The sequence below is a fragment of the Ambystoma mexicanum genome (genome assembly GCF_040938575.1).
Source record: "Ambystoma mexicanum isolate Mex_15411 chromosome 12 unlocalized genomic scaffold, UKY_AmexF1_1 Mex_chr12_unloc.2, whole genome shotgun sequence".
Classification (NCBI taxonomy): Eukaryota; Metazoa; Chordata; class Amphibia; order Caudata; family Ambystomatidae; genus Ambystoma; species Ambystoma mexicanum.
Genome location: NW_027182323.1, coordinates 1,543,399 through 1,562,531, shown reverse-complemented (window position 1 = coordinate 1,562,531; position 19,133 = coordinate 1,543,399). Strand labels below are relative to the sequence as shown.

Sequence of the window (19,133 nt, the reverse complement as noted above, 5' to 3'; positions counted from 1 at the left end):
CCCCTCGACCTCGGACCCGGCAGACGCTCAAAAAATGATGGAATACATCCGGGAGGTGTTCACCACGCTCCACAGAGAGCTTGACGACATGAATGGCACTATATCCTCTATCAAGGCTCATATGGAGAGGACCGACGGCCGGGTTGCCGAGATCGAGACACGAGTGAGTACCACCAAGGATAACTTGAGCTCTCTAAGGGCGGAGGTCTCCACACTTTCTGGCCGTGTCGCCGAGGTTGAGAAAAAGAACGAGGACCTCGAATCACGCTGGAGACGTAACAACCTCCGCATTATCGGAGTACCCGAAGATGGCATAAAGGTACCCATGGAGGATTACTTAGAGTGCACTCTACTAAAATTGTTAGACTCCAAAACTCTCCCCATAGTTCGCGATCGAGAGAGCCCACCGTGCCCTCACTGCAAAGCCCAGACCGGGTGCACCACTACGACCCATTATAGGTAGAGTTCTAAACTTCCGTGACCGTGACGCCCTGCTCAGGCCGGCTAGAGCCAAGGGTGAACTCATTCTGGGCGCTGCCAGGATCCATCTATATCCTGATTTCTCGGTGGCAGTCCAACGTGAACGCAAAACCTTCCTGGCAGTAAAGAGGAGGCTTCGAGACCTGCAGGTCAAATACTCCATGTTATACCCCGCTAAATTGAGCATTGAACATTCCAACCAGGTCTACTTCTTCACAATCCCTGAGGAGGCCTCCAGATTTATCGATGAACATTTCCCCGGCTGACCCCCTTTTGAAACACACATTGTCAATGTTATGTTTATTGGCTGATTGTTCATGATTTGGGACTCCGACTTGGTACAGAAATGTCTACCCGGTGGATGAGCGTGAGAAGGGGCTGTCTTCCGCCTACTCGAGTTTTTCGGTCTATGACATGTATGTTCTGGTCCTTAGGGCTGGCCTCATAATCCCATGGGAGACTCTCGTAGTTATCACTGAACGCCTCTCTGGTTCAATTTCTCTCCGCAGCGCTCATCCACTGTTGCTAGTTTACTCTATTAGTTGCTGTTAAATTCAGTCACCTTCCTGGTCTAGTTGATTGATTAGGGGGCTACTTCCCCCATACGTGAGAAAATTGTTTCTATATTTTGCGATCATGCCCTTTCCACCCAGGTGGAGTCCTACCCGGGTGGCACAAGATGTCATCACTAGGCACCATGCTTATCCTTAAATTGCCTTCCGGTCCGGAGCACCGCCGCCAGGCCAGCTCACAGGCCCCCCGGCGTTGATGCCATTGGTTTGGATTTGGTTGTTTGGGCATGGGGTTGTCATTCCTCTGTTTGTTTGGGGGCGGGACGTCGGAGGGGGTGGGCGTTGTTGGGTTTTATGTTAAAAAAGGCTTGGTATCCACAGGGGAGGTAGAGTATGGGGCAATATTGTTCAGTTATTATTGCAAGGCTGATCAAATGGTGCACCGATCATGGGGAGCACCACCCCGTTAATCCGTCACTTCTAATGACCACCTCTGAACTGTCAACTGAGGATAACTTGACATTCATGAGTTGGAATGTGCGGGGGCTGGGAAACTATAAGAAGATGAAACAACTACAGCTTCAGGCCAAACGCCATTGGGTCAAAATACTGTTTTTACAAGAAACGCACGCCTACACCGAGTATTGTGAAAGATTTGCCAAAATGTGGGGCCCTCAGAGGTACTTTACTAATTATTCTACCCAAAGCCGGGGAGTTATCACTCTAATTCACAGGAGCCTTAAATTTAACCCCATATCTACACAGATCGACCCCCTGGGCAGATATGTGTTAGTCCATGGTAGTCTGCAGAATAAGGAGGTGGTCCTATTAAACATCTATGGATCCAATATCGACGACCTGGAGTTCTATTCACATCTCACGTCTCTCCTTGACAGCTTCCTGCTAACAATAATCCTCTGGGGAGGTGATTTTAATACGATATTTGACGTAGACCTTGACAGATACGGCTCCAGACCTCGCCGACTTTCCAAAGCAGCCTACACTACACTGTCATCTCTCCCCAGTCTTTCCCTGGTGGACGCATGGAGGCTTCTCTATCCCGACTCCCGCTCCTACTCCTTCTACTCTTCGGTGCATGACTCATATTCCTGAATCGATAGATGGCTAGTGTGTGACATACTTATAAGGAACATATCTCACCTATCGATCCTTCCCAGAACCCTCTCTGTTCATTCACCGGTGACTATTACCCTTTGTTGGGGCCCGGATCGTGACCGCAGCAGACACTGGATAATGAAACCTCACTCTCTCCTCGACCCCGTCTTCAGCTCAGAGCTGGAGACCGCCATTGAGGAGTTCTTCGAAATTAACACCAACACAGTGTCCTCACAGGCCACCCTCTGGGAATCTTTCAAAGCTTATATAAGAGGTATTGCCCTGTCTAAGGAGAACAGCATCCTTAAAACAATTCACAGAAATATTGCTGAAAGCAAAGCCATGCTGTCCGCACTGGAAGCTCAATGCTCGCTACACCAAACTCCGGAACTCCTGGCATCAATCGGTACGGAACTTGACACATTCCGTTTTCTTGCGGACCGCGAACTGAGGTTCCTGGACAGCCCGGGACTTGCGAGGAAATACGGCGAGTGTCAACGCCCAGGCCATCTTCTGGCCAGGCTTCTCCACCGAGAATTTGGTGCCCCTCCCATCCCTGGAGTGGAGAGACCCGATGGTACCCTAGCCACGTCCCTGCAAGATATTAACTCTGAATTCCTCTCTTTCTACGAATCCCTATATGCCAATGCAGACAATGTCCCGACAGGGGAGATCTAGTCTTCCCTAGATAAGCTTCCCCTCTCGATCCTCTCCCCTGAGACCATTGGATGTCTCGAGAATCCATTCACCACCGGGGAATTCTTGGATGCCATAGACTCACTCTCATCAGGGAAATCCCCAGGCTCAGATGGCATTCCCGTTGAATTCTATTAACACTTCAAATCACTCCTACTCCCTCGCCTAATGGCCCTCTGGGAGGAATCAGTGGAGGTAGGTCTGTTTCCCCCTTCGCTCTGTGAAGCCACAATAACCGTTTTGCTGAAGCCCGGTAAACCCCCCACTCAATGCTGCTCTTATAGTCCACTCTCGCTTATCAACGGGTACGCCAAATTACTAGCCCTACGCCTTGCCCCCTACATGCCGCATATCATTCACCCCGATCAAGCGGGATTTATTCCGGGACGCTCCACCTCTCTGAACCTGAGGCGTCTCTTCAACATTATAAGCAGGATTAACCCAAATCTGCATGCAGTAGCAGTGGCACTCGATATGCAAAAAGCCTTCGATTCTGTCTCGTGGGAGAATCTCTGGCGGGTTCTTAAAAAATGCAAATTCTGCCCCGCTTCCTTTCCTGGGTCGGGCTGCTGTACTCCAACCCAGTGGCCAGGGTTCGTACTGAGGACCGATGCTCCCCCCTTTTCCAAATAACTAGGGGCACTAGGCAGGGCTGTCCCTTCTCTCCTCTGGTCTTTGCCATAGAGATGGAACCTTTCGCGGACATAGTATCCCTGTATGCTGATGATGCCCTTCTCTTCATCCGTTCCCCCGACACCAATTTGGCTCCGATATTGGAAGATATCCTTTTTGGACAAGTTTCTGGCCTCAAAGTAAATTGCTCTAAATCTACCCTTTTGCCGCTCACTGCCTGCACACGCCCCCCTCCTGATACCCAGCGATTCACATGGGCCCAGTCAAGCTTTACCTACCTGGGCATAGTAGTGTCTCGCCGATTCGAACAGGTTTTTGAAGAGAACTACCAAAAATACCTCACTAGCCTTACGACAAAAGTCGCTGGAGTAGGCTCCCGATCTCACTTGCCGGCAGGATAGGGATACTAAAAATGGTAGTATTACCCCAGCTTCTGTACAGGTTCGCCAATATCCCCCAGTGGCCGAGCGGCTGGTTCTTCCGGGTGCTGACTCGTACCCTTAATACCTTTCTTTGGCACTCAGACATGGTCCGGCTTAAACTCAAGACCTTGACCATCCCGATGGAGGTTGGCGGCTTCGGTGCTCCTGACTTCCTTAAGTACTGGCTGGTGTCCCAACTCCAATACACTTCACACTTGTTTAAAACATTGGACCCCCCACCTCATGTCAGACTCGAAAAGCTATCGATCAGCGATCGTGATATTTGCTCCCTGGTTATCACGCCCATGCCGAGGGTATTAGACTCACTTGACCCGGCGGCCTCTACTTCTCTGGCCCTATCTAAAACATGGTAATTACTAGGCATCGCCCACCCCTTTCATGGTAACTTTCCACTTTGGAACTTCCTCCCGGAGGTCCCACATGTACCTCCCGTCATCGTTCGCCGGTGGGCAGAGCCTGGATATGAACAACTATGGGACTTCTTCGAACAGGGTAACTTCATAGAGTGGCCAGATCTTCCACTGTCCTTGAAGCGGAGACCATCCGCTTGGCTTCAGTAGTCACCCCTCCGGAAAATCCTTAAACACAAATACCCCAGTTTCCCAGTGCTGCCACCTGATGAACCTGCAGTTACGGAGCTTACCTCTCCCACCCCCATGAGGGGCAAAGTTTCCAGACTCTACACCCTGGTACAGGCTAGATCGGCCCCTACATTTACCAAGTTAAGACATACCTGGGGGGATGACCTTGGTCTCGAAATCACAGATGAACGATGGGCCCGAATGTGTGCATGTATTCATCAGGTATCCTTTAACTCCCGCTTTAAATTGATCCAATTCAAGGTGCACCACAGATACCACTACACCCCGAGCAGACTACACCACATTTCAAATGACTTGTCCCCAAGGTGCCCCAGGTGTGGCTGCGACAACGCTGGCTATATCCACATGATTTGGTCCTGCCCCCGTCTCACTCAATTTTGGAGCGCAGTATGTGCTACTATGTCAGCTATCCTCGATCACCCTATTACCCTATCCCCAATGAGTTGTCTTTTCCATGACTTTTCTGAGCTCCGCTGAGATTCCAAAAACCTGGCTGGACTTTGCATGCCACTTGCTGTACGCTCTATTTTACTCTGCTGGCTTCGGCCTACCACACCCACCCATGCACAGTGGCTCAGGGCGGTCACATGGGCATCGGACACCGAAGAATCCTGGGCTATACAACAGCCAACCCACTAAAGACCCAGAGATGTTTGGTCAAGGTTTCGTTCATACATGGCTCCCATTGATTCTGCCTCGGACTCTACATCTCCAGTCCTCTCCCCCTGCTATTCCCGCACAACCTCCGGAATTGTTCACTCACTGCCCCCACACCCACCTTGGATGTCTGCCACATGTGCACAAACTGGTTTTGAATTTGCTTTATATGTTTGTATTACCTGCATTGCTCTGATTATACTTGTCCTGTATGTAGCTCACCTGTTCCTGTGCTGCCAAGCTAAATAAATAAAAGTAAAAAAATAAATAAAAAAAAGATAACTTGGTGGATGGGACAGAGAGGAAGAGGATGTGGGCAGCGGCAGACCCTAGACGGGCCTGCCACCTCCCCTCACTCACCTAAGTGTGCCAGCACTGAGAGGCAGACACTGTTGCCACCTAGATCCTTTATTACTTTGGGCTATTAGGTGGCACCCACCTATATGCTGAAACTATTGCATTAGAGTCCAGATCGGGGAAAAAGGCATCTGAGGAGGGAACCAAAGCTTGTAAGTGTTGTTTAGTTATTTGCCCACCCATTGACTGCCATGGCCATGTGGCCATTCCCACCCAGTCCTGCCCCTCCAGACCCAAAACTCCTAATTATGGGAACTCTTTGAGTTAACTTTAATCAAGACTTACCATCTAGCTTTGCACTCGAAATGTCTGCCAGTGTTTTTTCAAAGCAGTCTTCTGAGGGCTAATGTCTTAATTGCAGGAGTAAAGTGCCACCGGTGTAATTAAAATGTCGTAACCAAGTCTACATTCACAAGCACCATGCGTGTCCTTCACTGAAGTCTTGATAAAAACATGCATTGACAAAGCCTACTGTGATGGCTTGTGTTTTAAGATTTAAGTATTAGACGTTTGCCGGCACTATTATTAGATACCCAGGTACACACACCATTTTGCTGCTGGTACCATCAGTGGCCAGTTAATACCACTAGGGTGGTGCCTGGCAAGTGCCTTTCCCAGGCCTAGATAAAAGTCCAAACTGTTGGCATTGCCAGTGCTTGTTTAAAAGCAGCAGCACATGGTGCCAAGCAGTCACGTGGTGGTGCTTTGCTATTGGATCGGCCCTCTGTGGCACAACACCAGTGACACATATTCCTGCTAGTGAAGCCAGCTGTAATCCCTGAAAATCGATATTCTGCGGACAGAGATAAAACAGAAGAAAGATTGTGGGAAGTTCGCTCTATACCAGGTGATGAGAATGTGGTGGCAAACGAAAGCCTGACACATTCCTTCTGATTTCTGTGGCGAGGCGAAAGAGGAAACATCCCAAAGTAGAACAGAGATAGAGAATGAAAACAGTTCCCACATACAAAAAACTCCGTGCCGACTCTAACATTAGTGGAACGTTATCGTAAAGGGATGTAGCACAGCCACCAGCAGTCCCTATAGCAGAAACAATCTCGGTCCTGCATCGATTATCACTTTCGATTTCACTGCCGAACCTTTTCTACAAACTAGATTTCATTTGCAGAATTACTGGGCCGAGGGTCGGACGGCACAGATATTACGATGGTGTGTTTTAGGTGAGGGGATGTAGCTCAGTGGTAGAGCGCATGCTTTGCATGTATGAGGCCCCGGGTTCAATCCCCGGCATCTCCAGGTGCATATATTTTTTGGGGTACGCATGAACGCCAACATTTAAAGGATATACTGTTACATCCTCTTTGGGTTTCTGGTAAAGAGGACTATAATTTTATGTCGCATCTCACTACATTGAACATATTCCGTCGCTCACGTTTCAAGACTATCCTTCTTGTGACTAGTTCACATTACCAGACTGGGGCCCTGTCTAGACAACAAACAGCCGGAGCTGCCTCAGCAATACCGCGAATGGGGTTCACAGTAAACAAAACCCCTGGAGAGATGGTGACTGACAAATATAGATAGCATAGAACAAAGTGATCATGGGAAGCAGCAGCAGCAGGCAGGATTGGGCAGGCAAACATTCCACGTGACTTCTCTGAAGTGCCTCGAAGGAGTTCTTTAAAAGGGAAAAATAGAATTCATTAAATGTTTTCTTTAAAAATAGCTGTAAATTATCATAACCTATTCGTTGATGTGTTTTTTTTAAACTTTGTTTCAACGCTCTTAACATGTACATAGTCAAAGTAAAACTGTGCACTTGATTCGCCGCCGTCTGCAAGCAGTAGTACATTCATTTCAGCATACGGCAATACATAACGCCTCACTGTGGCAGTGCACAAGGATCTTATAGCATAGCACAGGCATGTTTTATTGCATGTATGTATTGTGTTTTGTATGGCACAAACCTTGCTGGGGCATAACAGAAAATTTTACATTCGGGGTGACGAAATGACTATTGCTCTGTAGGAGCACAGGGGTGAGTAGTGTCCAAAACACCTACTCAGCCCCAGACTGCTACTAAACCAGCAATGAGCGCAGTCATAAAGGGGAAGCCGACACACCCGACAGGTATACCCCCTATGCCTCTTTTGGTAACTGTGGCAAAGGGCAGTCTAAATTCTTTCTGAGGCGTTTGAGCTGTTACATTTGCACACAAACACCAATAGTATGGTGGTACCAACATGAATAAATGCCCAACCAAGGTTCTACAAAAACAGGAACTTTAGGAAATACGTACAGTGCATACAACAAATTAAAAACAATAAAGACCCACCTCTCTAAAGGAAACGGAGAGAATACACACTATGGGAATAAAGGGGCATTCAGTGTGAAGACAGGGGTGCTGGCCAATGATTTTAGCAGCACATTTCAATGTTCAAGGATATGTCTTTTAAATGGCTAAGAAAGGTGGCTTAAAAGTTACTGAGGTGCCGAGGCAGACAAGGGGGACAAAGATTCTTCAAATGCGCATGTCTATTGTGATTGGGGCTCAGCAGCATCGAGTCAGGCTTATTGGAGCTCTTTCTGGATCGAGTCAGTGTCAAGCCGTTTCAATTGGTGGTCCCACGAGATCATGGGCGCTGAGACAGGTTGAGTCCGCTCGAAGTGCTCAAATGGTACAGTGCAGACTTTTCAAAAATGATTGGCTAGATTGCGCAAGCTGGTCACCCCAAATGTGCCCTTGGGTGGGTTAGAGAGTAGAGCTTGCCTCTGCCCTGAAGCCTTCTGTCTTCAGCTCTATGGCAGAGAACTTTGGTATAAACTAACCATTCCCAACACATTTCCAATGAATCCTTCCTCTCCTTCTTCTGAGAATCCAAAGATGAATCAACTGAGGACCACATTTCCTGCCTTTATAAAGGCAACATTCTACAGCAGATTGGCCCAAAACAAGAATGTAGTCAGTGTCCAATCCAGGCTGCTATGACATGTGTACCTTGTCTTCCAATGTCATATATAGAGTGCCTGTGTCTGCAGAGAGTGGGGAGAGGGAAGGATGCGTAGGGAGGCCTGACAGAATCCAAAACAGTAAAACCCCTCTCTTGACCTAAGCCTGATCTCGTGGTACTCTAACTGCACCCACTATCCATGTCTGCATGCTTCAAAATGACTCTGGTGATCGACACCCTAATGTGACAGTGGCTTTGTCATATCAGGGCTGCCGGTGAAACACTCTTTCGCAGGGGACCTCCCGGTAGAGAGTTCCAGTACGCTGATGGGAGGTGTTAACATCTTCAGAGGCATAATAAGAAGAGCTTCCTGGGACAAGGTCCCACATGGATTGCCGGGTGGAGGTCAGAGAGCCGCTACTGGGTGAAGAGTGACCCCCAGAGACAATAATAACCCATCTGGGGGGGAACGATGTGGCACAGCTGGGAAGAAGGCAGCTGCTTAAGGAAATGTGCGCCACGTTCTGGGCATTGAGCGAGGAAGGGGGCGCTTGTGGACTCATATGGCCAGAATCGTGCCCAGATAAATATGGAGGGGTGCAAATTCACACATGGCTGTGGAGAAGTGCCAGAAAAAATGGAATATGGACATGACAAAGTTTTGCAGGGGAGCATGTTTCTCAATGTTTAGGGATGGCCTAATAAATTGGGGTGTACCAGGATACTACGATAAAGATGGGGTTGACCTATCTCAGGTGGGCTCAGACATATTATTGAATTTTAACGACGGATTGAGAGAGCATGGTTTTATTAAAAGAAAAAAAGAAGAAGCAAAGAGGAGGAGGATGGGGGCAGCGAAGGGGCGACAACCCCTTCTGGCCGTTGCGGCCAGTCAAAAGTAGTACAATGTTGAAAAGAGAGCTGATGGCATTAGAATGAGCTGGGTGCTGGAGGACAGAAGTGTTGAAGCACGTACGCTACTGATCGTCTGTGTGGACTTGCATGTTGAATATTAATATTTTGTAAATAATTATGCCTGGGCTTAATTTGTTATGGGCTTCAGGCGAGGATAAATGCCAGGCCAACAGCAGGTTAAAGCTCGGGATGAGGGCATAGCAGCACCCGACGTCATATGTTAGAGAGATGGCACACCCACCCTGAAAGGGGGGCATGAGGGCACCAGGCAATAACATGGTGGAGGGCCAAGGCCCCTCCAACTCCAATTCACAGGGCGGCAAACACAAGGGTCACAAAGCAAAGGTAACCCAGGTGGAGAAAGGCAGCAGGACAGGAAGGGGTGGCTGTCCCGAGGGAGAGGGACTCACGATTGGAAGGGCAAGGTCTTCTTCACACCTTCCAGGTGACTTCAGAGACCCGGGGGCCATTTTGTTTATGTCTTGTCAGCGATGGATGTCACACCAACGATCGAGCAGAGAAACATCCTCTTTACAGAGGAAATGACCATGAGCAATTAGCCCCGTGTTTAGCCTAACACGGCAGGTGGACACATAGGGCTGGAAAAAGAGCAGCCCCCGTTTGCAGTTTCCAGCCCCGGCTGGTGAAAAGAATTAGATAATGTCACTCCCCACAGCCCAAAACCAGAGATACACAATTCGTCCTGAGCGGGAGGTTCAGGAAGGTTGCAGGAGTGAGACCTGGATTTTGGAAACAGTTAAATATTTTCAGCTGCCAGTCCCCAGCCCTGGCCTGCAGGCCCACACCATGTGATCACGGTCCGGCAGGTCTCGCTGGTCTGGGCCTCCTGCATCAGCATGGTGCCCTGGGTCCGCCCAGGCCACCCTCCACCCAGGATGCTCCCGGCATCCACAGTGCCCCGGCACCTCAAGCCCATGTCCCCATGGGCCATCATGGTCCCGGCCTGCAACAATAGTAAGTTCGGGTGATCCTGGCAAACTACCAAGGTGCTGGCTCCCCCAGCACGTGAGAGGCCGGCAGTGTGTCCACCTGCGGCCCCCCAACAGTTAAGTACATTCCAAATATGTAAATGTCACACATACATAGACTGAAAACTTGGCAGCTGGGCAAGGGGGTGGGGGTGTCCCAAGAATGCTGAATCTCTACTGGAACAAGATGTGGGGCTTTAAGGAGGCTCAGCAGGCATGGTTCAAAGGGAGGCTGGCTCTTTACTGAAACATATGGGGTACGTGCCTGGGATCTTCACTCCGTTTTGAACCAAGCAATGGGTTCTAGTGAGATTGCCTTTGTGCTAGACCAATGGGTGGGCACTGGGGCAGCCTGGTGTACTCGGCAGAAGAGCCAACAACCCAGTCCACCCCAGCAAGAGTCTTTTCAACTATTCCTTACATTATTCCTATTTCATTGTAGTAAGGCCAACACATCATACTGTTGTGTATAATCCACACTCATACAATCATATCAATCTTTCACAAGCTGTAAAATTCGAAATGTTCAGAGACTGTGCTAGATACTAAATTGCCTAATCTCACTTGGAGATATGGTAATTGAGGAGAAAACCCAAGAGTCTTTTCTGAACAGAGCCCAATGCAACAGCCATTTCAAGTCATTTTCCAGAATGGCATCATGACGGCAATGGGGAATTAACATAATTTTCCAGGCCTGTATTCTATGAGTGGTCCAAAGGCAAGAAAGAGTCATGAAATCCCATGCAGGTGAGATGGTAAGGTGCATATGTTAAGGGGTTTCAACCTCTGCTCAGTGCTCCCTGAGGTACTCATTCTCCGTGACAAGCTCTTTACAAAGACATAAGTATAATACAAAGTCCCAATGATTAAGAATTACTGATATCGGGAAAGGGTGCATTAGGCTATCATAAATCTCGTAGTACTGCAGATTTCAGGGCACCTGTGCTTAGCTAAAAATTAGGGGTACCGTGACACTAAGTGTATGGTTCCATGGTGTAATGGTTAGCACTCTGGACTTTGAATCCAGCGATCCGAGTTCAAATCTCGGTGGAACCTCACATTTTTCACTGAAATGAGACGCTTTTCGGAATCTCAATTTTATTTCCCTTTATTTCATTCATTCCCGCTCCTAGTATTTACAATTCGAATACATCATGAACGAAAGTCGGTCTTAGTTTCGTCTGACTTTATTTTGTTCCGTGTTCTTTACATACTATCACTATAAAAAATGTAATCTGTATTAATTTTGCTACTAAATAGTTTTTAAAATAGTGTTCGTTCATATCACGTTGTGCATATGGACTTCACTATGGAAGATGAAAAGTGAGGATTAAAGAGGCTTTCGCTAAAAGTGTTTCCGCCCGGTTTCGAACCGGGGACCTTTCGCGTGTGAGGCGAACGTGATAACCACTACACTACGGAAACGGAACTGTACGTGTGCTTTTCTTTCCCATTATTATGATAGCGCATGGAAGGGGGTGCTGAAGCACGGCATATCAACACAGTAACATTTAAGCCAGCTGGCTCCTTCCATGCCAGTGAAGTCAGACAGATCATTGTACACTGGATTAAACTTGCGACCAAGATCCCGTTAATATATATGTCTTACTCCATGGACACTCCCCATCTTTTGAAGTTTTAAAGGAATGTATTGTTTCATTTTGAGTGCCCCAAATCAATCCAAAATCCTTTGTAAACGTGGATCTGTCTCCAGTGCTGCATCAACCACCTGTGCCCGCACCTGGCACAGGTGAGTGTCCCTGTATTAGATCACTACCACCACCTATGCACCTCATACCATGCGCCACACACCTGAACGATTTATCAGCAACAGAAGAGATATTGTTTTCCCTGGAAAATGCAATGCCCAGAGAGCCACATGAATTTGAATCACACACCCAAAGAGGACGACACATAGGGGGCCCAGTATGACACAGGGGGCGCAGGATGGCGGCTATAGCACAGCAGTGCACGTGCCAGAGGAAGACAGAGAGAAGCACGTGGATGCGGTGCTTTAAAGACATGCATCCTGTTTGAGCTTCCAGCATCACATAGACTCAATAGACAGCTGTGTGACTGTCTCCCAGGTGTCCTCTGCCATGTGTTGGTTTGGGGCTCTGCCGATGCAATTACCACAGAGCAGCCAGAAGGCACCCCAGTAACTCAGCAGCCCAGGAACGCCATTGGTTGAATGTCATCACTTATCTCAGAGAAAATGAATATCGTTAGAGGGCTTGAGCATGCGTGTGTGAAGTGTATTTCTGGTTGTGCATATTGTGACCAACCCTACAGATGTATCAACCTGTGACCGATAATGGCATTTTAACGAGTTGGTTGCAAGAGGGTGCCTGGGCAGTATGGCTGTGTGCTGGCCACAGCAGGCCTGAGCAATCTTATGCAAGGGAATTGTCTTTATTATTGTTATTTAGTATTGTGAACACTTTTCCCGCCCAAAAGGAACCAGAGGGCAATTTCCAGAGAAATAGAGAACTGCAACATACACGTACTAAATAATCACAAATACAGTAATTTCTTAATAAATCCAAAACATCCAATTGCAATTCAAGCTGCAGGAGCACTCCTCAAAAAGTCTTTTAAAACATGGTGGACGAGAATTCAGAGTGCACGGTAACAGTGCACAGCACAGGTTCAGATGCGTTCCACACTGCACAAGCCCCCTTAGAAAAGGAAAGGATCCACTTTTTAATGTTTGTTTTTAATAGAGAATCAACGTTTTTCTTCTAGATGACCTGATTACATATAATATGAATTAATCCAAATAGACAGAAACACTGGGCTGAACAGTTGTAAAGTTTTTAAAACAATATAGAGCTTTATTTATCATGTTGCTTGCCCCCCATTGTGACGCAGTGACCAGGAGAAATTTGACCTAACATCCTTAATGCATATACAAGCAGGGCTTCAGTATGTTAGACCGCCTTAGGGGTGCCAGATTTGACTTTGCGTGGAAATACAGAAGATAATTCATACAGTCCACTCTTAATCACACCAGTCCCTGAACTACTGTCCTAAAACCATCTTTAGGCAAAGAGGTGCCATACATTTCAGTAGCTGTAGATTTTGTTCATCAGATTAGATAGTGAATACAACATGCTTTGCAAGGGACAGTCTGGGAACACAAAGAAGCCCAGGACTTAACTGTAGAATATATTGGCGCAGAAACAATATGTAAAGTGAACTCTCCCAGGCAGAGCTAAGGGATAGAACAAGAACTGAGTCTTGGAAGGGCTGCGTTTGTCCTCTTCCAGTCTCTAATGTTCTGGGAGGGTTGTTTGAGCTGCCGGATGCTCTCCTCGGTTGACACCATTAGATAAATATGGGCATCTTGCACACACTGCTTCATGAAGAATCCCAGCTGGTCAACCATCATCACCAGTGGCTCCATACATAGAGTTTTACTAACGGCTGACTCCTAGGAAACCTAAGCTGGTGTAGGGCTAGAGGAGAGCTGTTACTCCGCACCCTGACCAGTTCAGACAGCTTTGGCCATAAAGAAGATTAACCAGTCCCTCAAGCTCTTTCACTTCCAATACGGGCAGGAGTATGTCAGTCCAAAAGACATTGGGCCTCATTATGAGTTGGCCGGTAACCCGCCTGAGCCACCGGCCGGCTACCAGCAAACTCACCTTACCATTACCGGTGCCTGAAATCCGTGTGTTACCGGGATATTACGGGTGCCAGCAACGGTGGTAAGTTCCCATTCTCGGGAGTCCCATAGGGGCCCCCCAGTTCAGCATGGTGCCCTGGGTCCACCCAGGCCACCCTCCATCCAGGATGCTCCCGGCATCCACAGTGCGCCCAGGCCCATGTCCCCATGGGCCATTGGGATCCTGTCCTGCAACAACAGAAAGTCTGGGTGATCCCGGCAATCTACCAAGATGCTGGCACCCCCAGCACTTGTGATGCTGGCCGTGTGTCCACTGTCGCCCCCCACCAATGGCGACGAGGAAGACGGACCCCTGCAGCACAATCTGTTGCCCGCAGGAGAAAGAAAAGGAAGCAGCACCCACTGCCACAAGAAAAGGAGAGAGTGGATGCCCAGTGACCCACCGGCAGACCCTCCCTGGCCGCAGCCGTGTGTGAAGAGGGTGCTTGTGCAGCCGGAGTGCGGGTCAGCCTGCAGCACTGCGGCATCGGCCATCAAGTGTTTTGCCTGCTCCCGCCGAGGGAGAAAGTGCCCAGCTCCGCGATAGCAGCTCCAAACCAGAACACGCATGAAGCAGCATCCGCTGCAAAAGTAAAATGCAGAAGAGGCGGCATCCGCCGCCGGTCAGAAGAAATGTGCCCCAAGAAGAGAGTAGATGCTAAGGGACCTCTGCCGCCTTACAGAGGGAGAGCGCGATGCTGCAGCGTGGGTGGCGCTACCGTAATCAATAAATAAATCTCCTGCCGGAAAGTGGGAGGAAGTAAGGTGCACACCAGTCTTCAAGAGGTCAGATGTTTCTGTACGGTTTTCGCACTATTCTTTTGCAAAGGACCAGGTGTCTCCTGGAACAGCTACAGCGAAGCAGGGCCTCAAGAATCGGTTGGATGATTATACTTGTGATGAGACAAAAGAGCTGAAAAGCAAGGGTTCAGTGGGTACTATGTAACAGTTTTTAATCTAGAGATCATGCTAGACTCAACAGGGACACATTCCATGGAGCATCGATAAGTGGAGGAGTACCTAAGAAGAGCAATAGAGGCACATAAATCCGCGGATTAATAGCTCATAACTCCACCACTAGTGCAGAGCTACCAAAGCCCAATGATAGAAGAAAGTGAAATTAGAGTGTGTATGTGGTTGTGCAAAGTGCAGACACTAGCCACAGTCTACGCATTTGTACATGCGTACATACATGCATGTGTCTGCTTCCACAGCAAGTGTACTGCAATGAGATCTAGTCGCTCAGAGGCTGTGATGGGCCACTATCCTTGATGTGGTTTGCCCTTATATGCCAGTATCCATACATAAGAACATAGTCCTGCTGACGTTGTCAGTAAAAATGCCATGCCACAATAAGAAAACATGTCACGACTGGCTGCACCCATATATGCCAGTATAGCGATATAGGAACGCTCATCATACTGGCTTTAATTTACCCTTGATGCCAGTAAAAATGCAATGCCATGTCAGAAAATAGCTTCAGGCAGGATGCAACCAAATTAGCTAGTCTAGCCAAGTAATAACACTTACCATTCAGTATAAATCCCTTTTGTTTTCCAGTTCAGTCCACTTTATTTCCTCATGCATTCTTCAATTATGTCCCCACTCTTTTGCCTTCTCATTCTGAATCCTGTCTCCCTGTACTGAAATCTTTTTTTTCTCTGTATCCCTCTGTGCATCTCTATCACATCACAACTCAGATAACTTGGTTGGGGAGGGGGGCGCTGTAGCTCTCATAGAAGATGGCCGCCTGATTGTGAACTCCGCTTCGTGGGGCGCCTTCCTGTTTGAATCCTCCTTTGGTGCCCTATTAAAACCTGGGCCAGCCACCCTATTAAATTGCTGCAGGACCCGGGCGTGTGCTGCTCGAACCCCGCGTCCTGAATCAACCCTATCGCAGAGATCCAGTGCTTTGAAATTGGGCCGGGAGCTGGCGCCGTTCTGCCCCGCTCCTCTGCTCCAGAGTCATTTGGCTTGACTCTGAGGATCCGGGGCCTACTGGGGGGAGGGGCACTGTGCGGTGCGGCGTCACCTTCTCCCCACTCCTCGAGGAACCGTTGCGGCCTGTGCGCAGACACCAGCCCCCTGACTGGACCCCGGGGTGCAACCCCAAATGTAGAGCTGTTGCTCCGCCGCCTCTCCCAGGGCGGCGTGCTGCCTATCAGTGCCTCTTGTGGATCCGGAGAGGAGGCTTCCTGTTCTGGGACCGGATTGCGGGACGCTCCCGCTCCTGGCTACTGCGGTGAGTCCCTTCGGGTCCCACCAGACACTCTGCCCATCCGCACTGTAGTGCTGCCGGTGCTGGCACGCGTCGCCTCCCTCCCTGGACTCACGACCGGAACCTGGACCTTCTGTGCCGGGACCCACTGTGGCTGTCGTCACGCTCCGCTGCCCTGCTACCCTGCCAGACGCACAGGGCCCCCGCTCCTAACGCGACCTGGTGGGCCCTGTCGGGGGGGACACAGACTCCTCGGGCGCCGTCATCTATTAACCCGTGCACCACTTAGGTGTTGGCACACGCTGCCCGCTGCTGGCCCTTGGATTGGGACCTCTTCTCTTGGTGTGGATCCTACTGCTCTCCACCGTAGTGCCTGCATGGGGTATTCGCCGTGGTGATACACCTCCCGCTCATTGCGCCACATATATCAGTTGGGACACCACACAGACCATGGTTAGTGGTGCACCAGGCTGGTCCCCCCTACCGCGGCGCGCAGTGACTGGACCCTCTGCTTTACTTGGATATACTGGGATCGAAGACCCCTGCAGTGACTGTCTCCTCGCTGCCTGGCCGTGGGCGTCCTGCTAACCCCTCTGTGGTCCACCACTGCCTTGCTGGGAGCCTTGGCGGACCTCTCCTCCGACACAGGAAGTGGACTCCCCAGTTTGCTCAACCACATCAGTGCCCATAGCTGCTCCTACTTCCACCCCTGTCACGGCACACTGATCTCCGGTTCTTGGCCTTCACCCGTGATCTTCGGGGCGGTCGACACCAGGGGATCCACTCACTGACCACTCAGTGCCCTCATACCACTGCCGGCCAGGGAGATCCCCCCCGGACCTGCGAACTGGCGGGCAGTGGTGACCAGAGACTCCACATCCTATTACAGCACTACTTTCCACTTCAACCCTGTCGTCCTCTGGGCGCCCGAATGCTCTGAATAGCCTGTCCGACCATCCTCTGTGTCCTGCCCTCTGCCTCCCGACCTGCCTCGACACTCCTGCCGCCCGCCCAGGCCTTCGGGCCCACCCTCCGCCTGGTGCCATGACCAAGGGAGCTGGAAAGAAGCAATGCTCAATTAACATTTTCACAAAAACCCCGTTGGGGCCGGTGGGGGAGGTGTCCGGGTAGGAACCATCTAACCCCTCGACCTCGGACCCAGCAGACGCTCAAAAAATGATGGAATACATCCGGGAGGTGTTCACCACGCTCCACAGAGAGCTTGACGACATGAATGGCACTATATCCTCTATCAAGGCTCATATGGAGAGGACCGACGGCCGGGTTGCCGAGATCGAGACACGAGTGAGTACCACCAAGGATAACTTGAGCTCTCTAAGGGCGGAGGTCTCCACACTTTCTGGCCGTGTCGCCGAGGTTGAGAAAAAGAACGAGGACCTCGAATCACGCTGGAGACGTAACAACCTCCGCATTATCGGAGTACCCGAAGATGGCATAAAGGTACCCATGGAGGATTACTTAGAGTGCACTCTACTAAAATTGTTAGACTCCAAAACTCTCCCCATAGTTCGCGATCGAGAGAGCCCACCGTGCCCTCACTGCAAAGCCCAGACCGGGTGCACCACTACGACCCATTATAGGTAGAGTTCTAAACTTCCGTGACCGTGACGCCCTGCTCAGGCCGGCTAGAGCCAAGGGTGAACTCATTCTGGGCGCTGCCAGGATCCATCTATATCCTGATTTCTCGGTGGCAGTCCAACGTGAACGCAAAACCTTCCTGGCAGTAAAGAGGAGGCTTCGAGACCTGCAGGTCAAATACTCCATGTTATACCCCGCTAAATTGAGCATTGAACATTCCAACCAGGTCTACTTCTTCACAATCCCTGAGGAGGCCTCCAGATTTATCGATGAACATTTCCCCGGCTGACCCCCTTTTGAAACACACATTGTCAATGTTATGTTTATTGGCTGATTGTTCATGATTTGGGACTCCGACTTGGTACAGAAATGTCTACCCGGTGGATGAGCGTGAGAAGGGGCTGTCTTCCGCCTACTCGAGTTTTTCGGTCTATGACATGTATGTTCTGGTCCTTAGGGCTGGCCTCATAATCCCATGGGAGACTCTCGTAGTTATCACTGAACGCCTCTCTGGTTCAATTTCTCTCCGCAGCGCTCATCCACTGTTGCTAGTTTACTCTATTAGTTGCTGTTAAATTCAGTCACCTTCCTGGTCTAGTTGATTGATTAGGGGGCTACTTCCCCCATACGTGAGAAAATTGTTTCTATATTTTGCGATCATGCCCTTTCCACCCAGGTGGAGTCCTACCCGGGTGGCACAAGATGTCATCACTAGGCACCATGCTTATCCTTAAATTGCCTTCCGGTCCGGAGCACCGCCGCCAGGCCAGCTCACAGGCCCCCCGGCGTTGATGCCATTGGTTTGGATTTGGTTGTTTGGGCATGGGGTTGTCATTCCTCTGTTTGTTTGGGGGCGGGACGTCGGAGGGGGTGGGCGTTGTTGGGTTTTATGTTAAAAAAGGCTTGGTATCCACAGGGGAGGTAGAGTATGGGGCAATATTGTTCAGTTATTATTGCAAGGCTGATCAAATGGTGCACCGATCATGGGGAGCACCACCCCGTTAATCCGTCACTTCTAATGACCACCTCTGGACTGTCAACTGAGGATAACTTGACATTCATGAGTTGGAATGTGCGGGGGCTGGGAAACTATAAGAAGATGAAACAACTACAGCTTCAGGCCAAACGCCATTGGGTCAAAATACTGTTTTTACAAGAAACGCACGCCTACACCGAGTATTGTGAAAGATTTGCCAAAATGTGGGGCCCTCAGAGGTACTTTACTAATTATTCTACCCAAATCCGGGGAGTTATGACTCTAATTCACAGGAGCCTTAAATTTAACCCCATATCTACACAGATCGACCCCCTGGGCAGATATGTGTTAGTCCATGGTA

General features: G+C 49.5%; 3 non-coding genes across 3 annotated transcripts; 2 read left to right on the top strand and 1 right to left on the bottom strand.

The window, feature by feature from the left end:
• The first annotated feature begins 6,681 nt into the window (after positions 1 to 6,681).
• TRNAA-UGC (transfer RNA alanine (anticodon UGC)) lies at positions 6,682 to 6,753 on the top strand. The gene has a single exon. It is a non-coding gene; the product is annotated as a tRNA-Ala (tRNA).
• A 4,543-nt stretch (positions 6,754 to 11,296) lies between these two features.
• TRNAQ-UUG (transfer RNA glutamine (anticodon UUG)) lies at positions 11,297 to 11,368 on the top strand. Its single transcript has one exon. It is a non-coding gene; the product is annotated as a tRNA-Gln (tRNA).
• Positions 11,369 to 11,664: 296 nt separating this feature from the next.
• TRNAV-CAC (transfer RNA valine (anticodon CAC)) lies at positions 11,665 to 11,737 on the bottom strand. The gene has a single exon. It is a non-coding gene; the product is annotated as a tRNA-Val (tRNA).
• Between the last annotated feature and the right edge of the window lie 7,396 nt (positions 11,738 to 19,133).